Consider the following 24,408-nt stretch of genomic DNA (forward strand, 5'->3'; position numbering starts at 1 on the left):
TTGGCTTCTCCTGGAGTGGAATCCCCGGTCATAGAGTCGGCAATGCTGTGACCGGGGATTCCGCTTCAGGAGTTTTCCCTGATGTCACTGTCCATATATGGACAGAAACATCAAGCAGCGCTCCAGGAGCAGAAACCCCGGCAACACGGGGATTCCGCTCCTTCAGGGAGCTACAGTGGCGCTAGTAGAGTGGCACTCTGCTATAGTGCCGTCGCTACCGCTATAGCAGCCGCAGCGGCTGCTAGCGGCGCCACCACCCTCATGCCCGGTGTCACCGCTAGCAGCCGCTATGGCTGCTACAGCGGTAGCGATGGCCACTAAGTTAAGAAGCGCCCAGGCGGAAAGGCTGGTAGTTGCAACGGCGCGGGGATACACCCCTCCGCTGGCGCCCCTCTTGCCGTGTGGCGGCTGGCGCCCCGTGCGACCGCACTGGTCGAACATAGCTAAGGCCGGCCATGCCCTAGAGCATAATAAAAAAATAAAATATATAAACATAATTGGTATCGCCGCATCCGTAAAAGTCTGAAATATTACAACATATCATTATTTAACCCGCACTGTGTACGCCGTAAAAAAAAAATGTCAATGCCAGAATCACAATTTTTTGGTCACCTCATCGCCCACTAAAAATGAAATAAAAAGTGATCAAAACGTCACATGTACCCCCAAAATGGCATCATTAAAAATTACAGCTTAACCCGGCAAAATATAAGCTCTCATACCACTTAATCGACGGAAAAATAAAAAAGTTATGGCTCTCAGAATTAGGCGACACAAAATTAATTTTATTTTTTACACTTAGGTTTTTACTTGTAAAAGTAGTAAAATATAGAAAAAAAAACTATATATATTTGGTATCGCCGTAATTGTATTGACCCACAGAATAAAGTTAACATGTTGTTTTAATTTCACAGTGAATTCCGTAAAAACGAAGCCCAAAAAACAATGGAGGAATCACTGTTTTTTTCATTTTCTACCCCACAAATAATTTTTCTCCCATTTCCTAGTACATTATATGGCACAATAAATAATGCTATGAAAAACTACAACTCGTCCCGCAAAAACCAAGCCCTCATTGGACTGTATCGAGGGAAAAATAAAAAAGTTATGGCTTTTTGAAGGTTGGGAGGAAAAAACGAAAATGAAAATCTGAAAAATGTCTGCGGCAGGAAAGGGTTAAGAGATCATGCACTGTTGACTGCCCTAAGTCCAGCAGACCATGTACTATTAAATGTTTTGCATGTGCTGGCGCAAGCCTTATTGCGAAGTACTGCAAGTCTTTGGATACTAAGAAATGTGGTCATGTAAAATGTTTTAAATGTGGTCAGATGGGACATATTGCTAGAAACTGCCACGGCATAAGCAACAATGGAAAGCCTAGTGAAATGGCAATAGAAAATGGCCACGTTACAACAAACGGTGGATTTAGACAAAATGGCTGCAGAAGAGTCCTTCCAGCCTTATGTGTTCTGCCACGTGCTCAAAGATATAAATGACCAACCACAACTGGGGAGGAGTTCAGATTTAAATATTAAGTAGGCCATAAATTATATTGTCTGTACGGTGTGTTTATTAGTCTGTTGTGTTTGTCCCCAGTTGTCCTTTTGTTTTCATTTGTGTTTTCATTTTGTGGTTCCTTCACAGATTATATTGTGGTGTATCCCTGGTTATCAGTAATATGTATTTATACTATATGGGTGTTGCCTATATTTATAATATATAATAAGAAAGCCACTCCAGGAAAATAACTGCAGAATCAGCCATTGGATGGTGATGTATTTGCTTGTTAACGCATTAATATAAAGTCAAAATGTTTTAATTGCTCTCTATTTAAGATATAACGTTAAAATTGTTATTATACTGTGACCTCAGGTAGCGAGGTGCGGGTAGGTAACATAAGTTCACGATGTAGTATTTTATGTTATACTGTGCACCTAGACCTGGGGGGTTCAGACAGGTAATACAATTTCATCTGAGGCCTAATGCGAGTGCAATAAAATACAGCGAATAAAAGTATGGCTGATTCTTTTGTGTTTAACTGGAGTGGTCCTTTAGGAAAGTTTGGACCAGGGGAGGTAACCCTGGCATTACACCCATATCTTGTTTTTAAGATAATGGGTTTGGTAAGACAGGGATATAGTTCCACAAATCTGACAGTTGTGAGGAACCACAAAAACAGTGCTTCATCCACAGGGGTCCTGTGATATGAAGGCTAATCGAATGCCCTCCTCAAGACATGGGTCAAGGGTATTGGTGTTTGTCACGTTGGGTGCGTGGACCCACTGGGCCATACCGCCTTGACCGTATGGCAGCTGGCCAACAGGACGCAGGTCACAGTCTATAGTTCGTATAGTGTACCTGTGGCAGCTCGGACAGTAGCATTGACAGGCTCGGCTGGGACTTAGGCAGCAGGCAGACGTCAAGTGTGGTGTAGCAGGACAGGCATGGAATACAGCACAGCACGACTACAGCTCAGCATGGCACTTGACCAGGTAGCACGGGATACAGGATACAGGTACAAGAACGGGGAACACTGGGAACTGGAAAACACTAAGAGACCATTTGCTAGACAAACTTAGGGTACGACAACAATGCTCAGGCATGGGCGGAAGGGGCTGGGCCCTTCTTATAGTCCAGGGTACTCATGGGCTAATTTTGACATTTAACTCTGGTGCGTGTGCTGGCGCTTTGAGAGCGGGCACGAGCGTGCGCGCGCACCCTACGGGACCCGGCCAAGGTAAGCGGAAGTGAGCAGTGGCGTCTCCTAAGAAGGAGACTGTTGCCAGCGCTCGCAGACCCATGGCTGCGGCCGTCAGGAAGGGAGTGAACCTGACGGCCCGCGGCCATGGACATGACAGTGTTGGTATCAGATGCAGAATGTTTCATATACCATTCACGCGACTAACAGCACCGAAAGCGGCATACTGCTCCCAATAGCATATTTTACCATTAATCCCGTATGTGGTGTTATAGGTAAATATAATCAAAAGTAGGTTATTAGGTGGTTAGTTCATAACCCTTTCTGACACAGAAGATACATCTGATTTACCTAAGAAATGCATATCTTTGGCCATCAAAGGATGTCCACTGTCAGGTAAATGTGTAATTGGCCCTTTCCCCACCAAGGTGCGAGATGTGTTGATTAAGAATTTGTCACTAGGGCCTGTATCTAGCATCAGATAACATTCTCACCCAGGGTTAGAAATAACCTGCCTGACGATTTATCATTTGCGGCGGAAAAGCTCCTGGCGCATACATTAAATGGACAAAAAAAACATGCTGTATCATTTTTTTTTTACTGTACACCACTACATAAAATTGCGCAGTCCCACCCGAACTGAGGCTTTTTTAACCTTCATCAGGTGTATGGGACTGTTTACCATACGTTCTGGGAGCTTTCCCGGTGTATACATTACACGGATGGGCAGGATGTAATGTGAAATTACCTTTAGGCCTTATTTACACAAGCGTGTTAAATGTCCGTGTGATGGCCGTTGAAACATCGGCCGTCCCACGGACCTTTGTAATTCAATGTGGCCGTTCACATAGCCGTTGTTTCAACGGACCGTGTGAAGGGTCCGTGAGAAAATAGGACATGTCCTATTTTTTCACGCTTCACGGATCCCTCCATAGACTCATCTATGGGGGATGCGAGACATCGCGTCCCGCAGGGCCGAGCACGGATGCACCTCGGGCGTGAAAAACTTCAGTTTTTCACGTCCAAGGTGCGCAACGCTCGTGTAAATAAGGCCTTAGGCTGAGTTCACACGGGGAGGATACGCTGCGTGCCGCAGGGAATTTGGAGCGAAAAACCGCACCAAACTGTGGAATGTCTGCTGCGGAAAACTGCAGCACTCAGCCAGCCTGCTTGAACGCGGTCACATGGGATGATGCATCATCCCAGGAGGCCAGCCCTCTGATATCATCCAGGCTGGCCTCCTGGGATGACGTTTCATCCATGTGACTGCTGCTACAGCCTGTGATTGGCTGCAGCGGAGGTCACATGAGATGAAGCGTCATTCCATGAGGATAAAACACAGATTTCTAGGTAAGTATAATATATTGTTTGTTTTCTGAGTGGCGTTTTTTGCGGCAGGATCGCTGCAAACCCGCCGCAAAAAACGCAACAACTGCTATTTGTTGTGGAATTTACCTCCCCATTGAATACAATGGCGAAAACCTGCAACAAATAAGGCGCGTTTACGCAAATACAATTGACATGCTGCAGAATAAAACTCTGCACCGCAGGTCAGTTTTCTATGCTCAGTATTTACGCAACGTGTGGATGAGATTTGTTTGATCTCATCCACTTTGCTGCTACTGTATTTGCTGCGGATTTTCTGCAACCAATTACGCAGCGTGTGAACTGGCCTAACTCCGTTTACTCAAAGGCTATCTTTTGTATAACAGGAAAAACTATTAAAATGGCTGTCCACGTGGGCAATGTTGGTACTTTTTATTACTTCTTATTTAACTCACACTGTAAAGGCCGTAAAAAAAAAAGTTAATAGCCAAAATTGCTTTTTTTGTTCACATTAGCTCTCAAAAAAATGTAATAAAAAATTATCAAAAAGTTGCGTGTACCAAAATATTGTACCAATAAAAGCTACAGCTCGTCCCGCAAAAAATAAGCCCTCACACCGCTTAGACAAAAATATAAAAAAAAAGTTATGTCTCAGAATGTGGTGAAACAACATTTTAGGTTTTTTTTAACAAATAGTTTTTTTTTTAAAAGTAGTAAAATATATAAATAACCTCTATAAATTTTGTATCACCGTAATCGTATTGAGCCGCAGAATAAAGTTAACCACTTCCCGACCGCCCACTGTATATTCACGTCGGCACTTGCTGGGCTCTGTGCAGTGCCGACGTGAATTCACGGTGGGTGTTAAAAGCACGATCCGGGTGTCTCAGAGTAGCGCTGACACCCGGATCGCGCTGTTATCACCTGCCTCTGGTCCCGGAGATATGATCGGGACCTGATTAGTTCAGGTCCCGGTCATGTGATCGCAGGGAAAGTGTGTTGTAGCAACGAACTGGAAAGTTTGTTGCTATAACAAACTGGAAAGTTTGTTGCTACAACAAACTTTCCCGGGGACCGATTGCGGGTGCTGCAGTCGGTTATAAGGCAGAACCGGAGGCCATACAACGGCCCCCGAGTCTGCCATGCACAGCAGCCTATGAGAACCAGCCGGAGGCAGGTCCTCATAAGCTTCCTGTCAGTGTGACTCTCAGCGTCACACTGACAGTTTATAATACGTTACACTACCTAGTAGGTAGTGTAATGTATTATAGCAGCGATCAGTGCTGCCAGTCTTCAAGTAAAAAGTAAAAAGTAAAAATTAAAGTAATAAAAATGTTATATAAAAGTGTAAAAACAAGTTATAAAAGTTACAAAAACAAAAATTCTTTTTTTCCTATAATAAGTCTTTTATTATAGGAAAAAAATGAAAATGTTAAAAAAAAGTAGATTCACTGAACTGATATATATGAGTAAAATATAACTTTATTTTGTATAACTCTCTAAAAACAGGGGTACAATCACCACTGTGAAAAAGCCCCACCGTGTGTATTAAAAACGTATTAAACAATAACTACCAAGTCCTGATTCAGTTGTGAACCCTCTATGACTTAATAATTTATAAGATACCAATTCGGAATCAGCATTTAAACATGGGCATGACAGTAGTTTTGACCTTAAAACACACTAGAGCCCGCGATAACCGCACCGGAAACTCCTAATGCTAAGGTATAACACAATGCCACTGTCCCCTATGCTAAAATTCCTCATAAATACGTATTTATGAGGAATTTATTTGTTGACATGGTGGGAGATGAAATTAAGGCTTTGAGTCAGGATATGAGGGGCATTGACAACAATTTGTCTTGGTCTGAACGGCTAGCTCTTACCACTCTGGAGAAAAAATGAAATATCGTTTTAAAAGCATCCGACAAGGGTGGTAACATCATGGTTATGAGCAGGGAAGACTACAAAAAAATGTGTGAAGACATCTTGCTCAATCCTGACTGTTATACCATTTTAAAAGATAATCCCACAGCACTGTTCAAAAAGGAGTTTTTGGACATTTTGTGTGATGCCAAAGGCAGGTCTTTGATCAGTGCTAGTGAATTTAATTTTTTGTTTCCACAATTTCCCACCATGGCATGTTTCTATAGCCTGCCCAAAATCCACAAAGGGTATGCCCCCTTACGTGGCAGACCTATTGTTTCAGGCATCAATAATCTAACACAGAACGTGAGTACTTATATAGATCAGGTGTTGCGTCCATTTGTACTGGGCCTCACATCATATGTACGTGATACTATGGATGTCCTGAAACAAATTGAGGGTATCACACTGGAACACAATACACTATTGGCCAGCCTGGACGTAGAGGCTTTGTATTCTTCTATTCCACATAGACTTGGTTGTGAAGCGGTAGAATATTTCCTTAGATCCAGAGGCACTCAATTTGCGGCTCATAACCAACTTGTTTTGCAGTTACTACATTTTGTGTTGGAAATTTTTTTATTTATCTTTGAAGACAAGATTTTTCACCAGCAATGTGGTACAGCAATGGGGAGTCCTACTGCTCCAACCTATGCAAATTTATTCCTACAACTGTTTTTGGGGATAGATTTGCCAAGTGGACCTCATCAATAGGGATCTGGATCAGATATATTGATGACGTGTTGCTGTTTTGGAATTCAACAGTGGAGGAATTCCATGGCTTTGTAGCAGCCCTTAATATAAATGATCTAGGGCTAAGGTTCACGTGCGAAATCAGTGATCAGGAATTGTCCTTTTTAGATCTTAAAATCACTAAAACAGTGGAAGGTACAATTCGTACTAAAGTACATCGTAAGGAAACAGCAACCAATAGTTTCCTCCAATGGAACAGTTGCCATCCTTATCCCCTCAAACGTGGTATCCCCAAAGGCCAGTTTATGAGAGTACGCCGGAACTGTAGCTCGATGGAGGACTTCGAGAGACAGGCGCAGGAGCTCACTGATAGATTGAAGGATAGAGGTTTCCCCATGGGAGTAATCAGAAAGGCCTATGAAGTTGCGAGGGATGCAGATAGGCAGAGTCTTCTCGTCCCTAGAAAACGAAAAGAGGAAAAAGTCACAAGACTCATAGGCACTTATGATTCCAAACAATGTGAAATTATGCAAATTTTGAAAAGGTACTGGCGTATTCTTAGTACTGATAAAGACTTGGTAGATCAGATCACACAATGGCCCTCAGTCACGTTCCGGAGAGGCAAAAATATTAGAGATAGGGTCATGCAGAGTTGTTTTGACCCTATTACACAAAAAGGGACATGGCTGGACAGACAGATACCGGGCACACACAGATGTGGCAGCTGCAAAGCTTGTGAGTTCATCCAGAGAGGAAACAAATTCAAAAGTGTTGCCACGAAGGTGGAGTACGATATTCGTGATTTTGTCAATTGTAAAACAGCAGGGGTTGTCTATTTGATAACATGTCCATGTCCACTAAATTACGTGGGCAAAACGGTACGGCAGTTTCGACGCCGGATCAGAGAGCATGTTGGAGACATCGTTCATTCGAGAGATACCCCTATATCCAAACACGTACATGCCAAACATCAGGGTCGAGCAGAATGTTTAAAATTTCAGGCAATTGAACTCATAAGGCCTCCTAAACGGGGAGGGGATTGGGACAACCTCATTCTGCGTAAAGAAGCCCAGTGGATCTATAGATTGGCATGTGTACAGCCAGAGAGTTTAAATGAGCAGACAAATTATGCCTGTTTTATTTAAATAAGCATTTTCAGTGTCTGTTATCCCATTAAGGCAGCCAGCTATATGGCCGCTATGCCGGGTGTATATAGCAAGTAGCAAATTGTCATTTGGGCTAATAGACATGGTCCTGTTCAGCAGGTGGTTCAAAGATTTCAAAGTGAGGTAGACATCACATTTTTCATTCATTCACACTATATGTACTTACAGGGAAGGTGCTCTATCAATGGTGGTCCAGTTGCGGGTTTGAGCTGATCCGCAGTACTTACCCAAATTCCTAGTATCGGTACACTTCTTCCTGAGTTATGGTTGGTTCTTGTGCAGCATGGGCGATGCGTCCGCGGCCTCGCCTGCGCGTTCGTTTTGATGCGGTCGATGTTGGTTCCGGGTATGTCAGCTGACAGCCGGGAGTCACATGGACAGGCGTCACGAATTTGGGGGGTGATTTTGATTGGCTGGTTCGGAGAGCGCTGCCGAGGACAAGGGGAGGAGCTAGATGTTTATAGTAACTCAGAGCCCCGTAGTGAGGCATGCCGCTGATATCTATGCGAGCATGCTTCCGTGGTGCACAGCAGAATATCTGCTGTTGAATTAATATCGCTGGCATCCTGGCCAGAGTGACCAAGCTACAGACCCCTGATGATAAGTATAAGAAGGGTCGTATTTATGAGGAATTTTAGCATAGGGGACAGTGGCATTGTGTTATACCTTAGCATTAGGAGTTTCCGGTGCGGTTATCGTGGGCTCTAGTGTGTTTTAAGGTCAAAACTACTGTCATGCCCATGTTTAAATGCTGATTCCGAATTGGTATCTTATAAATTATTAAGTCATAGAGGGTTCACAACTGAATCAGGACTTGGTAGTTATTGTTTAATACGTTTTTAATACACATGGTGGGGCTTTTTCACAGTGGTGATTGTACCCCTGTTTTTAGAGAGTTATACAAAATAAAGTTATATTTTACTCATATATATCACTTCAGTGAATCTACTATTTTTCCTATATTGTGGGAGAACAATTATATGTATCGTTTAATACAGTGAATTGTTAAAAAAAGTACACATATTTGGTATCACCGCGTTCATAACGACCCAAACTATAAAACTATAATATTATTTTTCCCGCACGGTGAACACCGCAAAAAAAATAATTAAAAAACAATGTCAGAATCACTATTTTTTCGTCATCAACCCTCCCAAAATATAGAATAAAATGTGATTAAAAAGTCACATGTACCCCAAAATAATACCAATAAAAACTACAACCCGTCCCGCAAAAAACAAGCCCTTACACAGCTTTTTTGACGGAAAAATAAAAAATTATGGCTCTCAGAATATGGTGACACAAAAAATAAATAATTTTATAGAAAAGTGATTTTATTGCGCAATCGCCACAAAACATAAAAAACCTATATACATATAGTATCGCCGTAATCGTACCGACCCGCAGAATAAAGTAAAATGTAATTTATACCGCACGGTGAACACTGTAAAAAAAAAATACAAAAAACATTGTCAGAATTTATGTTTCTTTATCACTTTGCTTGCCAAAAAAAATCTAATAAAAAGTGATAAAAAAAATCACATGTACCCTAAAATGGTACCAATGAAAAGTACAGATTGTCCCGCAACAAATAAGCCCTCACACGGCTCTGTTGGAGAAAAAATAAAAAAGTTCTGGCTCTCAGAATATGGCAATGCAAAATGTGCAGAGTGTTCCAAAAGCAGATGAGATCGGGCGACCATTTATCAGTGCGACACCTGCCACATATCTGCGGATTATTATTTATGTACCCCATTATTATACCCTCTTATTATGTCCTGATGTTCTCCGCACAGGTTACATATGCCCCCACATCATAACTGAAATACCAGCAAAACCCCAAACAGAACAGTTACCAAGCAAAATCTGCGCTCCAAAAGCCAAATGGCTTTCCCTCCCTTCTGAGCCCCACAGCATGCCCAAACACCAGCTTACGTCCACATATATGATATTTTATATCCGGGAGAACCCTCTCAACATTGTATGAGGTATTTATCTTCAGTGGCACAAACTGGGCACAACGTATTGTGCATTAAAATGGCATATCAGTGGAAAATTTAAATTTTCAATTTGCACCATCCGCTGCGCATTAACGCCTTCGCGCACCACGACTTAATAGCATGTTGTGGTGCGAGGGGTTATATATGGAGCGGGCTCACGCGCTGCGCCCGCTCCATATTCTGCAGGTGTCAGCTGTGTATTACAGCTGACACCCGGGACTAACGGACAGGAACAGCGATCGCGCTGTTACAGGAGCCTGTAAAATGACATTATACTGCAATACATTAGTATTGCAGTGTATTGTACCAGCGACCTAATGATCGCTCGTTCCAGTCCCCTAACGGGACTTTTGGGAGATTTCCACTGTTTTGGTACCTCAGGGGCTTTGCATATGCGACATGATACCCGAAAACCATTCCAGCTAAATATGAGCTCCAAAAGCCAAATATTGTTCCTTCCCTTCTGAGTCCTGCCGTGTGTCCAAACAGCAGTTTATTACCACATATGGTGTATTGCTGAAATTAGGACAAATTGCTTTACAAATTTTGGGATGATTTTTCTACTTTATTCATTGTAAAAATTAAACATTTCTATGTTTTTTCAGAAAAAAGTAGATTTTCATTTTCACGGCCTAATTCCACTAAATTCAGCAAAAAACCTGTGGGGTCAAAATGCTAACTATACCCCTAGAAAAATTCCTTGAGGGGTGTAGTCTTCAAAATGGGGTCAGTTTTTGGGGGATTCCACTGTTTTGCTCCCTCCAGGGCGTTGCAAACGCGACATGGCACTGAAATCCAATCCAGCAAAATCTGCACTTCAAAATCCAAATGGCGCTCCTTCCCTTCTGAGCTCTGCCGTGGGTCCAAACAGCAGTTTAGTACCACATATGGGGTATTGGCGTAATCGGGAGAGGTAGCTTTACAAGTTTTGGGGTGCTTTTTAATCTTTATTCCTTGCAAATATTATATTTTTTTATATTTTTTCAGAAAAAATGTAGATTTTCACTTTCACAGACATACTCCAATAAATATAGCAAAAGACTTGTGGGGTCAAGATGCTAACTATACCCCTAGATAAATTCCTTGAGGTGTGTAGTTTCCAAAACCGTCTCACTTTTGGGGAATTTCCACTGTTTTGCCACCACAAGACCTCTTCAAACCTGACATGGTGCCTAAAATATATTCTAAAAAAAGGAGGCCCCAAAATCCACTGGGTGCTCCTTTGCTTCTGAGGCCAGTGTTTCAGTCCATTACCATACTAGGGCCACATGTGTGATATTTCTAAAAACTGCAGAATCTGGGCAATAAATATTGAGTTGCATTTCTCGGGTAAAACCTTCTGTGTTACAGAGAAAAATGTATTACAAATGAATTTCAGCAAAAAAAAAGAAAATGTGTACATTTCACCTGTATTTTGCTTTAATTCCTGTGAAGCGCCTAAAGGTTTAAGAAACTTTCTGAATGCTGTTTTGAATACTTTAAGGGGTGCAGTTTTTAATATGGGGTGATTTATGGGGTCTATCTAGTACATAAGGCCCTCAAAGCCACTTCAGAACTGAACTGGCCCCTGTAAAAATAGCCTTTTGAAATTTTATTGAAAATGTGAGAAATTGCTGCTAAAGTTCTAAGCCGTGTAACGTCCTAGAAAAATAAAATAATGTTCAAAAAACAATGCAAATATAAAGTAGACATGTGGAATATGTAAAATAGTAACTATTTTGTGTGGTATTACTATCTGTTTTACAAGCAGATACATTTAAAATGAGAAAAATCATAATTTTTGCAAATTTTCTCAAACTTTTGGTGTTTTTCACAAATAAGCAATGAATTTATTGATCAAATTTTTCCACTAACATAAAGTACAATATGTCACGAAAAAACAATCTCAGAATCGCTTGGATAGGCAAAAGCATTCCAGAGTTATTAACACATAAATTGACACATGTCAGATTTGAGAAAATGGGGCTGGTCATGAAGGTCAAAATGAGCTCGGTCTTGAAAGGGTTAAGTTGTCTTTTTTATCGCACGATGAAAGCCGTAAAATCGAAACCCAAAAAACTATGGTGGATTCACAGTTTTTTTCTCATTTCAGCCCACAAATAATTTTTTTCCGTTTCCCAGTACATTATATGGTACTTTAAATGGTGCCAATAGAAACTACAACTCATACAGCAAAAAATAACCACCACCCTATTGACGTAAAAATAAAAAAAAGTTATGGCTCTAGGAAGGCGGGTAGTGAAAAACGTAAATGAAAAAGCAAAAAATGTCTCAGTCCTGAAAGGGTTCAAATAAGAAAGCAGCCCATACTTACCTCTCTCTTCCCAGACGTTCCTGCGTTGGGGGCTCCCGTCACCACTGTTCTCGGTTTGTATACAGAGTGGCTGCAGTGGTGACATCACGTCGACAATACATCACCGCTGCAGCTGCTCTGTACACAAACAGTGAACAGAGGGGATGGAAGCACCCAGCGCAGGAACGTTTGGGAGGAGAAAGGTAAGTATAAGTTCTTTTTTATTTTAACTTCTCCTCTACTGCTTCAACAGAATTTATTTTTAACCCCTTTAACGTAATGTGCCCAGGTTCTAAAAAGGCAACAAATGATAAATGTGCACTATGGAGCAACTGAACAATGTACACTTCTGCCATTTAGTAACAGTGTCGTTCAGTGCCACCTTGGTGCCAATTTTCCACTTATTTCCCCTTTAGTATTCTTATGTTCAGTTCCTCCTTGATGCATATTTGCCCTTTACTGCCCCTTTAGCACCTTCTGTCACAGAAGAACAATAAATGGGCAATAAAAGGCAAATGGGCATCGAAGGGGCACTGAGCAGGACACTAAAGGGGCAATAAGTGGCAAATGGGCACCAAGGTGGCACTGAATCCTCTGCCCTTTTGCCATTTTTAGACCCCCATCAGTGCCCCCATACAATCAAAGCCCACAGTCTGTGCCCGCTGATGCTGCTGGAGCAGAGCCCTGGGGAAATAGTGGTTCATGCCAGACGATGAACGCATGGTAAGATAGTCTCCTCCCTGTCTTGCGTCCTGTGCGTTGTCATCACACCTGATCATCAGTCAGGACGTAAGACGAGGAGGGGGAGCGGTAGTCGCGGCGCGGGGAAGCCAGTAGTGACGTCAGTGAGTGACACCTGACCCGCTGGCGCCCCCAGCAGTAACCGCAGAGTGGAAGAAATTCACCCGCTGGCGCCCCCCTTACGGTGTCGCACGTAGCTAAGGCCGGCCATGCATCAAGGCAAACCCCATCATAATTGATATTTGAAGTGACCCCCATAGCTAGTTATGATTAGGGGAAATAGCCCTTATATATATATATGTCAAATTTACTTCCATACACCCAGAGGAACTACCTGGAATTGGATGTTAGCTAAAAACAATGGGCCTATTACAGTGGTGTTTGATATGCCCTGGTTGCTAAATGTACACACAGGTGAATGCAGGTAATATTATATTTCTAGGGGATTGCTGCAAGAACACATGACCATTTTTATGTTTCTCTATAGAAATACAACTGTGTAATGGGAGGAGTACAATTCATTATCATATGAACAACCTCCTTACATCACCAGCCAGTGGACTGGAGGGAAAAAATGGGTTTAAAATGCCTGGAGAAGAGAGGGTCAGTGTCAGTCGTTGGGGATCCATATTTTGGTTGGAGTGACTGCCCATATTTTCAGCTGTCCCCACAGCCAGGATATCACTGCTGTACATCAGTAAAGTTTTGTTCTGTTTCTTTTATCCCTTTTATTTTTATAAACTGAATGCATTGTAACTGTATGTATATTTTTTCATCTTTTAATCTGACAACTATTTTTTGTATTGCACTGTACTATTGTGTATTAAATTTGAAATATTAATAAGTCTCTTCCTTGTAATGTTACAGAACTTAAAGGGAATGTGTCGCTAGAAATGTTTTTGTTTTTTTTCAGTTAAACAGTTAGTATATAAGTGATTACACATTGTTTTAATTTTTAAAAAAATTTCACAAGTCAGGAAATATTATAAATTAGATTCTAATTTATAACATTTCCATGTGCTGGTCACTAGAGGGAACAAATCCCAAAATTGCAGTATTGGCAATATGGTAAAGCAACCTCATTGCTTTATGCTGCAAATTTGGGGTAGACACACTCGCTCTAGTGTCCTCACACAATCCCCCCTCACTTATTCTGGCTAGTGCCAGGAGAAGGAGGGGGTTGAATCTTCAAATCACCTACACTGTGTGCCGCCATTTTCTGAGCGCATGCACAGTGTAGGAGGATTAGATACAGTGGTAATCAGACAGTATAACACGAACATACACGAACATAATACACACATCACATACACAAACATAACTCACCTGCTCCTGCCGCCGCTGCCGCCTCCACTCCTATACCTTGCGTCTTCGCTGCCTTGAACATATGGCCGGAAGCCGTGACCGGAAGTCATCATCTTACTGTCCGGCCGCGACTTCCGGTCTACATGAAAATGGCGCCGGACTTCGCTCTGCTAAAGACCTTCCTTTTGGTCATTGTTATCCCTCATTTTTACCATTTATAAATGCTGTCAGCACACAATTTAGAATAAATATTTAGACTCCAAACAGAGTTGTATTAATGGCTGGAGACTGCATAGAGCACCACTGTCCCCCCAAAAATCATCTAGGCAGCTCCATACACAGATAGTTATAACACAAAGAGACAAAAGAGCCTTTAACGCCAATGTATCAATATATAAAAAGTTATACATTTTATTAGGACAAACAATATATAAATTAAAAGATGAACCAGCAAGTATGACTCTAGTAAAGTTACGGAGGCTTCACTCACAACCTGCTACACACTATAATATATGGGCAAACATGTACACATAGCTGTATGGACCACCCCACAGTTATAATCAAAGACAATGCATAGCATGGGGTTGACTGGTCAAATCAAGGGACTTACCCATGTGTGTAACAGAAGGTAAAAGAGTGTCTGCTCCGCCGTATACCCCGACGCGCGTTTCGCCACGAAAAGCTTCCTCAAGGGGATATATGACCGTGTATGTCCCGCCGCTGCCCCTTTATAGTGTCCGTGTCCATTGATTAAAACGGTGCACAGCGGCGCATCACCGCTGAAGCAGCCGGAAGCGAGGCAAACCCCACATCCGGCTCCAGGCACGGCAGCGCACATCCGGAGTCCCGACGCGTGACGGGAGTTCCGGACATGCGCAATGTGCCCTGGGAGACGGAGGGGGGATGCCCCGCACCCAGCCGCAGCGGACATGCACACAGCACCGCCGAATCAAGGACAATGGAATCTACAACGGTATGTGTCCACTGGCCGATCATCACAGCCACTCACAAATAAGACGCATCGCAAATATGCGTCCCAGTATATATAATTCCCACTATCTCCAAATAAATCCCATGACCCCTCCCATTCCCAATGGAAAGGAGCATTAGTTATTGAGTATAATGATATGTAAGGCCATAAGGAATAATAAACATTGATAGGATACAAGTTACTGTAGCTATATACTGATATGTGTATAGTAGAGGATGATATCCTCAACCCATATGTATATATATCAACAGCAGTCATAGCGCCCACTATGGGCCCCAAGAAAAAGGGGGCCAAATTGTATACAGAAGGATAAACATTTATAGTGACATTGCATACACAAAGCTGACCCCAATTATTACGTCTGTACAGTGTATTAATGACATAAAGTGTAAACATTCATCATGCCCACTATATATTACTTTGATCCCATATGTACTATGATAGTGAATACAAATACAGTATTAATAATAGTTGCGACAATATATAACAAACAAACAAACCACGCAAAAAATAATAAATTACAATTTACTAGTGGAGCAGTGATGTTCTATCACCGGCTCTCTATTTCAGCACCACTTCTGCTGGACAGCTCCACCGTGCTGGATAGCTATTGAATGCTGATGCTCTACAGGCGTCTCCCTAGTTCAACATTACTATGCTATGAGGAAGGACGTGGTATACGTCTGAAACGCGTAGGCACCTTACCTACATTTTCACCCTTGCATTCGGGAATGATCTTGTTTTCAACTATCCAAAGAAATTTGGAAATATTGTCAGGTCACGTATTAACGCATGGCGGCAGTTCAAGAGGTGAAAACTACCAGACAGGTTCCCATTAAATATACAATGAGGTGAAAACAATTCCATCTGCCCTGTAATTTTGTTATTATAAATATATCCTATATAATTACAGCTCCAGAACCAAGCTCATACATATATACAGTACCACAACCAAGCTCAGTACATAAATACAGCACTAGAACCAAGCTCATACATATATATGGAATGAGAGCCAAGCTCCAACATATATACAGTACTACAAACAAGCTCATACATATATAAGGCATGAGAACCAAGCTCAATACAAATATTCGGTACCACAACCAAGCTCAAACATATATACGGCACGGGAGCCAAGCTCAATACATATATACAGCACCACAACCAACCTCAGTTCATAAATACAGCACTAGAACCAAGCTCTGACATATATACAGTACCAGAACCAAGCTCAGTTCATAAATACAGCACCAGAATCAAGATCAATACATAAATACAACCCTAGATCCAAGCTCATTGTATATATAGACAGCAGGTGCAGTAGGACACGACTCCAGCACTAACAGGCTCAGGAACAAGAACACAGCATGGGATACAGGATACAGGTAACAGAACACGGGTAACAGCAGGAACAGGATAACACTAAGGGACCATTTGCAAGACTGACATGGGAATACTAACAACGCTCAGGCAATGAGTGAAGGGGCAGGGCTCTTCTTATAGTCCAGGGTGATCTGGGAGCAATCAGTCAAATCTAAAGCATGTGTGTGCTCTGGCCCATTAAGGACGAGAATGAGTTTGAGTGCTCACCCTAGTGATATCTTAGATATCTTCTTTATATATCCGCATTTTCACTTCATGAGATCGACTGCTAGCAAAATAGAGGACCGGATCTGTTGCCAGATTTGCAGAAAGTCCCCAAATGCAGAGCCAGCAGCAGGTACCTGAGATGTAGCCGACACAGGAAGAGGGACTCTAGGATGTTGACTGTACACAATGTAGAATGGTATGAAAGTGTTAAACTCACTTGTTAGGTTGTTATATGAGAACTCGGCCCATGGAAGAAGCTGTACCCAGTTATCATGCTGCAATGAGATGAAGAGGCGGAGATAATTTTCCATGATCTGGTTAATTCTCTCGACTTGCCTGTTGGACTGGGGGTGATAGGCTGAGGAAAATCCAATCTCACATCCAGGAGTTTACAGAGGGCTCTCCAGAATTTTGAGGTAAATTTAACCCCCCAATTGGACACAATGTGAAGGGGCAAGCCATGCAAGCGGAAGATGTGCTGAATGAAGAGACTTGCCAGTCCGGGAGCAGAAGGTAGGCCCGTCAGCGGGATAAAATGTGCCATCTTCGAGAACCGGTCCACCACCACCCAGATAATGTTGCATCCTGCTGAGGGAGGAAGGTCTGTGACAAAGTCCTTCGCAATGTGCTGCCAGGGGGCATTGGGTACAGGCAGAGGTTGGAGCAGGCCAGCAGGCTTGGAGTGAGCAACCTTGTTAAAAGCCCACACCGTGCAGGAAGAGACAAAGTCCACAACATCTTTGAGTAGCGTAGGCCACCAGAAATGACGAGTAATCAGGTCTCAGGTCTTGCGAACACCAGCGTGTCCAGCCAGTTTAGAGCTGTGTCCCGAGCGGAGAATTCTTCTCCTGTCTGCCAACCGAACAAAAGTCCTCCCCGGAGGGATGTCTCTAATACGCAAAGGACTGGCAGTGACAATGGAGGATGGGTCTATGATACTTTGAAGGGACTCCACCGTGTCATCTGTCTCAAATGACCTGGACAGGGCATTGGCCCTCACATTCTTGTCAGCGGGACGGTAGTGGAGTACAAATTGGAAACGGGTGAAGAACAGCGACCACCTAACTTGATGGGGATTTAGTCGTTGAACTGACTGAAAATAGGTGAGGTTCTTGTGGTCGGTGTATATTAGGATTGGGTGAGCAGCGCCCTCTAGCAGATGTCTCCACTCCTTCAGAGTCAATTTGATGGCCAGTAGCTCATGATCCCCAATAGAGTAGTTGCGCTCTGCAGAAGAAAAAAGTCTTGCGTAATAGCCACATACTACTGCCTTTCCGTTGGAACTCCTCTGGAACAGAAGTGAACCTGCACCAACAGAAGAAGCGTCCACCTCCAATGAGAACTACCGAGACACGTCAGGATGATGGAGGATCAACGCTGAAGTGAAGGCTTTCTTGAGGCTAATAAATGCAGATTCTGCCTCTGGAGTCAACACATTGGCGTTCACATCCTTCTTGGTAACGGTAGAGATGGGAGCCGTCAGTGATGAGAAGTTTGGGATAAACGGCCAGTAGAAATTGGCGAATCTCAAGAAATGCTGTATGGACCTCAAGCCTTGAGGACGTGGCCATTCCAGAATGGACTTTACTTTCTCAGGATCCATCTTGAGACCTTGATCCGAGATGATGTAGCCCAGGAAGGGCAGAGAATTGTTCTCAAAGATGCACTTCTCCAGCTTGGCATATAAACAATTCTCCCTTAATCGCAGTAGAACCTACCAGACAAGCCTCCGATGAGTCGTCGGATCTGGGGAGAAAATCAAAATATCATTGAGATAGCCTACAACACAGACATAGAGGAGATCTCGGAAGATATCATTGGCAAATTCCTGGAAGACCACGGTAGCGTTACACAGTCATGGCATAACCAGGTATTCGTAGTGCCCATCTCGGGTGTTGAACACCGTCTTCCACTCATCCCCTTGACGGATTCGGATCAAATTATAAGCTTCACGCAGGTCTAATTTTCAAAAAATCCTGGCTCCTCGTATAGCGTCAAATAGTACGGATATAAGTGGCAACGGGTATTTGTTCTTGACCGTGATCTGGTTGAGACCACGGTAGTCAATGCAGGGTCGAAGAGATCCGTCTTTCTCTTAACGAAGAAGAACCCGGCCGGGGAGGAAGACTTTCGTATGAAACCCCTCTCCAAATTCTCCTTGATATAGGCCGACATGGATAGAGACTCCGGCAAGGAGAGCGGATATACCTGTCCACGGAGAAGAGAAGCATTTGGAACCAGTTCAATGGGGCAGTCATAAGTCCGTTGTGGAGGCAGCGTCTCAGCCTCCCTCTTGCTGAAGACTTCTGCAAACTGAGCAAATTGATGGGGTTATCATGCCAATGACTGAGGCAGAGCAGGCTGGACAGGATGGATCTGCAACAGACTGTGACTGAGGCATTTGGAGCCCCATTGGAAAACCTCTCTGGAATTCCAGTCCAGGACTGGGGCATGTAGTCAAAGCCAAGGCAGGCCCAGCAGAACAGGATTGATGGCTTTGGGCAAAACAAGAAACAAAATTAGATCCGAATGAAGGGCTTCAACTTGGAGCTTCAGCGACTTGGTCTTAGATACAATCGGATCGGGTAGAGGCAGTCTATTCACCGAGGCAACAGCCAAAGATGTCTCCTGGGGAACTGTGGGAAACTGGAGATGATCCACTAGATCCTTTTGGATGAAGTTTTCCGCGGACCCGGAGTCCAGATAGGCAGAAACCCGGTGCGTCTTCTCGCTGGATACCATGGTCACAGGAATTGTCAGCTTGTACTTGAATTCTTTATTTTGTACCGTTCTGCCTAGGGTTGTCTCTCCAACTAATGCTAGGCACTTGGGTCTCTCTGGCCTCTGGGGACACAAACGCACAACATGGCCTCAGAGGCCGCAATACAGACAAAGTCCTGAAGTGCGTCTGCGTTGTCTCTCCTGGGTAGACAATTTGGCTCGGTCCATCCGCATAGGTTCCTCTGGTGGGATGACTGAAGAGGACAGTAGGGATTGATGGAAAGTAGAAGCCAGCCTAGGAAATCCTTTCTCAAGGAGAACCTCTTGGGAACGCCCCCGGATACTCATGTCAAACCGGATGGCTAGTAGGATGAGATCCTCCAGGGTAGGTGGCAGATCGCGAGCGGCCAGCTCGTCTTTAATCCCATAAGACAGTCCCTTCCAGAATGTGGCCATCAAAGCCTCGTTGTTTCAGATTAGTTCAGCAGCCAGGGTACAGAACTGAATGGCATACTCGCCCTTGGAGAGGTTTCCCTGGTGTAGGGTCAGCAGGGATGCAGCAGCAGAAGAAACTCTCCCAGGTTCCTCAAATATCGAACGGAAAGTCTGTAAAAAGCACTGCAAGTCACGGGTCTCTGGTCCCTGTTGTTCCCACAGAGGATTTGCTTGTGCCAGGGCTTTACCAGTAAGGAGAGAGATTATGAAGGCGATCCTGGCGTCATCAGAAGAGAAGGCCCTGGCATGTAGTCTGAGGTGGGTCTGACACTGATTCAGAAATCCCTTGCAAGCCCTCGTGTCTCCGTCATAGCGAGGAGGTAGTGGCAGGAAGCACAGGGGATCAGCACTGGTACAGACAGGAGGTATAGCAGGAGGAACATCAGGAATAGGTGCGGTGACGACTATGGCTTGAACAACCAGCCGATGTGCAATGGTGTTCACCAACAGGAGGAGTTGGTCTTGCCGTGACTGAAGGTCTTGCATCTCGGCTAGCATGGCTTGTGCTGTCAAGGTCTCAGGTTTACCAGCAGGGTCCATGGCCTGAGCGTACTGTCACGGTCTGTGGGTATGTGGATCCACTAGGCCACACACCGCCGTAGCAGGGAGGCAGCTGGCCAAACAACAGAGCACCCAAGCAATACAAAGTCCTACAGACGTGGCGGATGACAGCAGGTTGCGCCAGACGTGGCGGATAACACTGAACGTGGCAGATGACACTGGATGTGGCAGAAGACACTGGACATGGCAGAAGACACGATGTGGCAGAAGACACTGGATGTAGCAGAAGACGCTGCAGATGACAGCAGTAGGTGCAGTAGGACACGACTCCAGCACTAACAGGCTCAAGAACAAGAACACAGCACGGGATGCAGGATACAGGTAACAGAACACGGGTAACAACAGGAACAAGATTACACTAAGGGACCATTTGCAAGACTGACATGGGAATACTAACAACGCTCAGGCAATAAGTGAAGGGGCAGGGCCCTTCTTATAGTCCAGGAATCTGGGAGCAATCAGTCAAATCTAAAACGTGTGTGCTCTGGCCCATTAAGGCCGGGAATGAGCTCGAGCTTGCATCCTAGTGGTCACTGCAGGACAGGACGGATGCATGTGCTGGCATCTCGGGAGGAAGACGTCTGCAGGATGATAAGCGTCTGCGGTCAGCGACCGAAGGACATTACAATATATTTAGAACCAGAACCAAGCTCATACATACTGTATATATACAGCACCAGAACAAACCTCAGTACTTAAATACAGCATCAGAACAAAGCTCATTACATATATACAGCACCAGAACTAAGCTCAGTAGATATATACAGCACCAGAACAAAGCTCAGTACATATATACAACACCAGAACGAATACAGCTCAATTTAGTGCAACCCCTGCTGTATAAGTTTGTACGGCGTAAAATGACAGCTTAAAGCATGGCCCGAACAATGGTAAGGATATACTGGGAGATACGTTTTCTCGAAAAAAAAATCAGATCATAGTCACACCACCCATCATCTCGCTACAGATCATACAGTGACTACAGTACTGATTAGAGGCAGAATAAACATTTACATTAAGGTACTCACCGGTGACGTCTCAGATTCTAGTTCTTTTCTTCTCCCTCCGGCTCAGATCTCTATGATGGATTTCTCCCGGCCACGACCCATTTCTGCAGTTTTTCACTCAGATGTCTTCAGCTTGTCAATTTTAAAACATTTCTTCACTTATAAAACGAAAATAAAATTCTCAAAACCTCTAAATATAATAAAGTGCCATAGACTGCACCACTAACTATAATAGTGCCATAAACTGTGCCCCTGATTAAATAGTACCATACACTGTGTCCCCCACACACCGTGCCCCCTGCAAATAGTGCCCCCATAGCCCCCTGTAGATAGTGACCCCATAGAGCCTCTGTAGATAGTGCCCTACATAGAAGCCCCAGTAGATAGTGCCCCACATACAGCCCTCTGTAGATAGTGCCCACATATAGACTCCAGAGCTGCAAGGCAATAGTGCTAACCACTGTGCCACCGTACTGCCCTACATATAGCTTCCCCTATAGATAGTGCTCCACATATAGCCCACCTCTGTAGATAGTACCTCAAATATAGCTCCCCCTGTATATAGTGTCCCACATGTAGCCCACCCCTATAGACAGTGTCCTACATATAGCCCCCCTATAGATAGTGCTCCACATATAGCCCACCCCTGTATATAGTGTCCCACATATAGCCCACCCCTGTAGATAGTGCCCTACATATAGCTCCCCTGTATATAGTGCCCCACATCTCCACATATAGACACCCCCTGTAGATAGAGCCCCCACTGTAGATAATGCCACTCACAGTTTTAGTAGAAAAAAAATTAAAACGTTACTAACTCCCCCTGATCCTGTTCCCGCAACGTCCGGCGGCAATGCAGATCAGCTCTCTTCTGAGCAGGTCTGCTGGAGCTGAATGACACTAGCGGCGCGTCATTGAAAGGTGCTGATAGTCAATCAGCACCTTTCAAGCACGGAAATGACGTTGTTAGCGTCGTTGAAAGGTAGATTGGCGGGGCAAGTAATTTTGCCCCGCCAGTCAGCGTCATTGTAAGGCACTGAATGGTCGGGCACGAACCATGTCAGGCCATTCAGCGCTAATGCATGTATTTGTACCTGTGCTATAGACACAGGTACAATTACTACAAGAGGCGGTTGTGGTCGCTAGCACCGGGGCCCTCTCCGGTGCTAGCGACGCCACCGGGCATGAGGGCCAGTGCCGCCCGGCCTGTAAACGTTAGAGTCCCGTAGAAGCGTCGCTACCGCTGTAGCAGCCATAACGACTGCTAGCAGTGCCACCGAGCATATGGGGGGGCATGTTGGTGGGCGGCATGTGCCCCCTCAAGCCGCAGGCCCCGTAGCAGCCGCTACGGCTGCTACAGCGGTAGTTACACCACTGGGGTAGTGTGTAGGAACCCTTAGGGACAGGTAAGGTACACACACACACACCCTTGTAGGTAATTGCCGCCTCAACCTTGGAACTGGTATGGTCCCTTCGGTGATGGATTCAATGTTAGAGGGGAAATGGAAGGCAATGCTCCACCCCACAATTAGATTCCTAAGTACCAAGACATCACCTCCTCCTCAGTGATGTTAACCTGTCATGATAGAGACCTGGATATCGGCCCACAAGGATTGTTTCGTCTTCAATCAAGATGCTGGAAAGATTTGGAAAAGTAACGGATTATGTACAAAGGTTGTCGAAAGGCGGAGTAAGCCATTCCAAGGCTGACCGTATGAGGGCATAAGGAGTCTTACACGGGTCGGTATGCTAAAATTGGATCGACCGCTGGAAAGACCTGCTGACACCGCTAAATAGGAAAAGATCCATAAAGAAAGATCAAGATCCAAAAAAGAAGAAGATCCAAGACTTTGAGTTTTGTTACAGACTTTGAGTTTCTATGGACTTTGAGGTTTAATTTCAACTTCATTCTATGGACTTTGAGGCTTCGCTCTATGGACTAGGAGATTTAATTTTAACTTCTTTCTATGGACTTTGAGGTTTCATTTCAACTTCATTCTATGGACTTTGAGGCTTCGTTCTATGGACTAGGAGATTTAATTTCAACTTCGTTAATATGGACTATGAGGTTTCGTTTCTTTCGAGTCTGAGGACTGGCAGGAAGGTGTCCCTGAGGAGATAAGTGATGTCGAGTACCTAAGTTCAAAAGTATACTTCCTTCCACCTCAGACCATTATCAGTAACCAGGGAGGATGAGGGGGGTAAATATAACCCCACAAACACTTCCCCAAAATTGCATTGTCGAGTCCCCGACAACGGGAGGATTGTAAAGGAAAGTGTCCCCTAATATATATATATATATATATGTATGTATATATATATATATATATATATATATATATATATATATATATATGTAATGTCTCATGAGCCAGAGCTGTAGAAACACAGCCCTGGTCATGAACAACGGCTTCACAGCAAAGCAGGAAAATTCGTTTTTGATCTCCTGTCTCCATTAGAAACTTCCCGCGTGCAAGGGAGCTCTCACGGGCTTTTGCGCGCTCTCGCTGGATTTTGCGCAGGCGCTCATAAATCGGCCGGTGATATGTTATCACCTTGCTGACCCATTTTAGCCGGGGGAGAGCGTTACTCCCGTTACGCCCCATTTACGAGCATACCAACAGGGTTTAAATAGCCCTGTGTCGGTACGCTCAGCAGAACAGATAACCCCACCAACGAGCGCAGCTGGGACATGCCCTCACCACTCCACCAACGAGAGCGACTTACCTGCTCCCCAGCTCCACTACGGGCTGAGTCACCTCTCCTGTCGCTTGTCCTGCCTGCCTCCTGCTCCACCTACGGACTAAGGACGCTCCCCTATACCAACGAGTGCTAAGTATCTAATGTAGCAACAGCTGCATTTAACCCTTTCCCATCTCTCTCTCACTATTCCCC

Source organism: Rhinoderma darwinii, chromosome 1 (genome assembly GCF_050947455.1).
Source record: "Rhinoderma darwinii isolate aRhiDar2 chromosome 1, aRhiDar2.hap1, whole genome shotgun sequence".
Lineage (NCBI taxonomy): Eukaryota > Metazoa > Chordata > Amphibia > Anura > Rhinodermatidae > Rhinoderma > Rhinoderma darwinii.